Genomic DNA, 6,000 nt, shown 5'->3' with positions numbered 1-6,000 from the left:
AATGGAGTTTGAAAAGATGCATGATGTATTTCATATATCCCAATTGAAGCGCTATATCCCTGATGAGCGCCATGTGTTAGAGCCTGAACGAGTTCAGATAGATAGTAGCCTCACTTATGAGGAAAGACCTGTCAAGATTCTCGACAGGAAAGTGCGTAGTACGCGTAACAAGGATGTTCATATTGTCAAAGTTCTTTGGTCTAACCACGAGTCAGAAGAGGCAACGTGGGAAGCCGAAGAGGATATGAAGAAAAAGTATCCAGACCTATTCCTTGAGGTGAGTTACGAGGGCGTAACTCGTTTTCTTTAAGGGGGGTAGAATGCGATAAATTTCGCGCTTTTTGTCTATTTTTATGAGATTTTATGATATGTATGCCTATGTTGGGCAATTTGCACATGTTAGTGCAAAAGAAGTAGAGTCTCCGCATAAGAAAAGTGTTCATAAGTAACACAAGTGTTTTAAAAATGGGAAAGTGCACGAGAGGCACTACCTTTTCTCCAAAAGTTTTCGAAATGTAGTTCAAACTTTTGAAAGTCGAGGGTTTTTGTTAAGTTTCGGGACGAAACTTCTTTTAAGGGGGGTAGACTGTAATCCCCCACATTTTTAAAGGATTTTCATAAATATATTAAGTATTTATGTAGTTATATTTAAATCCAAATGAGTTTGGAAAATGATTTGACTTTTAAAAAGGGTTGACTATTTTAAAAGTCAACTAAAAATATTTTTCTTAGCTTAATAAAATTTGTAATATTTTAATTAAGCGTGTTTTAAATAAGAGTTTAATTATTAAAAGCATATTTGAAAAGAAAGCTTAATGGAATCGAAAGCCCAAAAGTAATAAAAAGGGAAAGGATATTTGATGACTAAAGTCCTAATAAGCCCATCTTGTTAGTCATCAAAGTTTTAATTATTGAAATTCCTTTTCCTAAGCCCAAAGGATTAGCCTATTTAAATATCCTAAAAACCCAAATATTTTGCCCTACACTTATTTTCTCTCTCCTCCTTGCACGTGATTCCGATTTCTCCTCCTCACTCGACATTTTCTCTCTCCTCCTTCTTTGTGCGTGAGTTCTATTTTCTCTCAAAAATCGTTTCTTCTTCGCTAAGTAACGTTTCTTGTTGAACAAGAAACGTCACAAATATTTTCTTGAAGCCGAAAACCTGCTGCCCGCCGTCCTTGCTGCTGTCTTCAGTCCGGCGCTGCTCTTCCTCCTTTGTTTGGTTGTTTTTCTTTACTTCTCCTTTAAGATTCCATTAAAGTCTAATTTTTATTGTTATTTTATTTATTACATGATTAATTAGTTGAATTATTTTTATTATGAAAAATTATTTCGGTTTCATATGATAAAAGAAAAATTATTCAGATTTATTATTTTTAGTTTTAATCATGAAAGATGTGATTTTTAGGGTTTTAAATCACTAGAAATCGTATATTTAAAGTATGAATATGAATTTTGATTGGAATACGATTTTTATATGCATTTAAAATATTTTCAGAAGGTTTATAAAATTTTATAAATGCTGGAAATTCAGAAAGTTAGTATTTTAAGGTTTTTAATGGTTTTTAATCACTAGAATAGTTGATCTATACTAGGGATTAAAAATAACGAGAGTTTAAATTATAAAAACGATTTTTAAAGACGTTTAAAAGGGTTTGGGACGTTTTTAAAGTTGCTATATTTTTTTTAGTTCAAGTATTTACTTGATTATTTATTGTTCTAGGCGGAGATTTCATTGTAGGGGACTTTTAGAGCATAAAAGTGGCCTACCGTTGCGTTTATACAAGGTACGTACATAGTCTACGTGCTATATGGTTTAGAAACATGCCTTAGGGATGTTTTATTTATTAGTATCATGTATAGGACCTTGTTGTCATGTATATGATTTACTATAATTGCTTTACATGTTACTTGCCTGTGTGCTCATGTAAATTGAGAATATGTATGAGTATGACTTGTTTGTATGGAAGTTTGATGCAACAATAATTTCAGTTTTGGTATTAATTCGTAAGTGGATTAATTTAAGTAAGTTGAAATCATGTGTTACATAGATTTCTTGGAGTATTAATTTATCTTATAAGAACCGTGGATCTTATTTGGTAAGTATGGATTATACCTATATAAAGGTACGGATTTATGTTGGCTAGGTTCAACAAAGGATAAAAAGGAAAATCAAAAGGAGTCTTGATTGATAAGTTAGAATCACTTGTTAATTCAAAGATAAAAAGAATGTTGTTATGATTATGTGATTATTGAATTATGTGTTATTTGGTGTTGTGGTGTCAACACAAGTAATAAATATATTTAACGTAAAGTGAAACGAGAATAAGTTATAGACTTTAGACTGGTGCACGTCTAGAGTTGGACACTAAGGGTTGGGGTACATAGTCCGCCGTGATATGTATCTTCGAGGGTTGGATTGATCACCATTCCTCTTTAGTTCAAAGGTTCCTCGATATCGTAGGTCATTCTGGTTTACGGAGTCATGACCGTATTTCCTATTTTTGGTTGGTCAACTCGTCCAATAACTATTCCATTAAAGTAATAAAAGTTGGGTCAGGTGTAGTTCAGTAAAAGTTTGTGAGAGTATTATTTACTTATGTTATTATTTATTCCTACAGTTATGTTTGTAGTATCATGCTTAGGATTATTTGTGTCTGATATGTAGTACTCAGCTTTGCTGATTACGTGCTTGTCTGTGTTTGTGATCATGGCTTTGCCTATTGATCCTGTGGTGATCCTTCGGGGAGCAGAGTCAAGAAAGCATTGACATTACAGGTTCGAAGATGCATACCATTGGGAAATCTGGAATGGAGAGGCTTTTGTGACATTAGTCGTATTTAAGTTGTTTCTAGGAATTTATATTTCAAACTTTAGCTTTAAGTGGGTGTGTTTCAGTTCAAACATTGTTTGATTCTTATTTCATAAGTTAATAAAGTTGAGTTTTGTTTTAATAAGTTTTCCGCTGCAAAATTCTGAGTAAGCCGAAACGTTATCACACGGGCGATAATGCCTGGGTAATTCTCTAGATTTGTTATAAAAGTATTTTCTAGAAAGAGAGAATTATCGGGGTGTTACACCCTGCGCGAAAACCCGACACTCCCCCTCTTCATTCACCTACCCTTTGCGCGAAAATCTGGTAGGTGATGTGACGGTGAACGAAGAGGGGGAGGGGGAGAGAGAGGGGTGCTATGGCGGAGGGGAGAGGGGAGAGGGAGGGGAGAGGGAAGGGCCTGGGGTGGAGGGGTGGTGGGCTGGGTGGGTTAGGGTTTGGGGTAGGGTAAGGGTTTAGGGTTAGATTTTAGGGTTAGGGTTAAATTGTGGAAAAATTATAAATAATGCTAACGGTGAGATAAAGACTACGCTTACATGAACATACACTCACCTCCGATTTTAGTCTTTGGTTCATTGAATTATGGAGTCATGACGTGAAAATCTTCATTGGATAAGTTCCTAAGTGTCCTTATGGTCTCTCAAAATCCAATTAGGTTTATGAGTCTTCCTTTAAAGACTTGTTGGCGACTTCTTTATTTCAAAACTAAAACCTTTACAATAAAGTAAACAAACACGCACTCACCCTAAATAGGTTAGAAAACAAGCCTATAATAGGTCACTACCACTCAGGAAAACCCCTCAACCTCCTTGTAAACACCAGCCCACCCACGAAACCCCAGCCCCACCACCCGAAAAGCCTCCATCACCTATGAATACATTATTTCCTCCCTCTCTCTTGTGTATCGTCCTTTTCCTTCACTCCAATTTCACCAAAACCGATCATCCCCTCCCTTGACCAATCTTAACCATGAAGGCAACACGAAGACGCTCAGGCTCGATTCCGCTAGCGACACGAGGAATGGGGACGATGGACACGAGTGAAGACGTAATGTCTTAGTGATCAAAAAACTTTGTCGAGAAGTTTGTTCTCATTGTGTTCCTCGATGGCCTCCTCGCTAGACCCTACGGTCCAAAGTTGTGTGATGCCGTCATTTTTCTCTTTCCGATCCTCTTCTTCTACCTTATTCTTGTTATCTCTTTGTTAAATTCACCTTTACTACTCGTAAATAGAACCTACATTTGCATAGTCTGAACAAATCACATCAAATTAAATGCGTTTCAAAATATATCTAATATAAATTACTCGCTATAAATGGTTGAAATATGCTGGAAATTAATTTCATAACTAAATTAATCATAATAGAAATCTTCTACATCTAGTAATAAGTATAACATTAAATCTTAGCGAATTTATGGTGAAAACCAAAATGAATAAACTATTTGAATATGAAAATTCACATAGAGAAAGAAAGCATACAGGTGAGGGAGAAGAGTGAAAGTAGCGGTGAAGGGGGGAAGAAAGAGGAAGAGGTGTTGGAGGATGGAGGAAAGAGGCAATGAACGAGGGAGGGTGGACAAAGTGTGGAGGAAGAAGGAGAAAGATGGTTTTTTATAAAAAAATAAAAGTAAATAAATAAGACCATTGAAAAAGTGACACATGTCAGCTTTACTTATAAGGTTATCAACTAGTTAACACCTAATTTGAAACATACCCCTACAAGCTTAACTTATTCCGAGTTAAGTAAAAGGCTTACTAATTTTAAATAAAGCATCCAAAAGTTGATTTATTCTTGATAATTAATCTTATTAGTAAATTGATATTCCTTTTTTTCATGCTTACGGTCAAAAATTTTGATTGTAGGCCAACACATTTAAGGGTGCTTATCGAGCGAGCCGAGCCCGAATAGCACTGGGCTCGGCTCGAGCTCGTTTAAAATTTCCCAGGCTCGGCTCGGCTCGTGATGAAAATTTGGGGCTCAAGCTCGGCTCGCGAGCTCGTTTAGGCTCGGCTCGCGAGCTCGTTTAGGCTCGGTTTGCAAGCTCGTTTAGGCTCGGATCGTGAGCTCGAGTCCAAAACTTACAGCTCGACTCGAGCTCGTTAGGCTCGAAAAGCTCAAAGTTCAACTAAAGTCAATACAATAAGGTTAATTGCATAGCCCAAAGAACTAGTAAGCAAGCTGTGAAGAATTTCTAACTCAAAGCTTTAATTTATAGAGCATTTCACACACATCTTTGCTAAACCCACCGATGTGGGATAGCTGAAATAGTGAAATTTCAGCCATATACTTTACAATCACATGATTAAGAAATATCATGTTCAAGTATCAATCACATGATTAAGAAGTATGCAATTTAAGTATATGGCTGCATCATTTTTTTTCATCATATTATTGTCTTTGTTTTTCTTGTTTTTTTTTGAACAGTTTGTTTTACTTTTTTTTTCAAGTGTTCCTCTAATTTTTTTTTGATTCGGTAGTGTTCCTCTAATTTATCAAACATATAAACTTTGGCTTTGGAGTTTAGAGCTTAAGACTACTATTTTTTTCCATAGTTATTAATTATTTTATCCTATATTTAACATTAATGAAATAATTTTAGTAATTTAAATAATATCGAGCCTATTTGCTAGCTTTTGAGCCGAAGTTAAGGTAGCTCAGGCTCGGCTCATTAGGGTCTCGAGCCGATCTCGAACTCGAATCGAGCCCTCTTGAGCCGAGCTCGAATGTTTTTGCGAGCCACCCTGGCTCATTAACGCCCCCTAATTATATACCTTAGTTAATATCTTAAAAGAAATACTTAATATAATTTTTAATATAAATAAATAATTTTTTAATATATAAATAATTTTTTAATATATAAATAATTTTTTAATATAAAATAATAATCGAGCTATTCACGAGCTTTACGAGCCGAGCTTTGCCTAGCTCGGCTCGGCTCGTTTAAATCTCGAGCCGAGCTTTGACCGAGCCGAGCTTCAACGAGCCGAGCTTTGACCAAGCCGAGCCCGAGCTGCTCGCGAACTTGTCAGGTTCATTATCACCCCTAAACATCCCCACACCGGTGAAGCCAAAAAAAACATAACATACATGCTTTTCGCTAGCTTTAAAAAAATCGATATCATTTGTCATTTTGAAAAAATGCTTGTAATCTTAAGAGTTGGTCTTG

This window comes from Beta vulgaris, chromosome 5, assembly GCF_026745355.1.
Source record: "Beta vulgaris subsp. vulgaris cultivar EL10 chromosome 5, EL10.2, whole genome shotgun sequence".
NCBI classification, from domain to species: Eukaryota; Viridiplantae; Streptophyta; class Magnoliopsida; order Caryophyllales; family Amaranthaceae; genus Beta; species Beta vulgaris.
Note: the sequence above shows the minus strand (reverse complement) of the source record.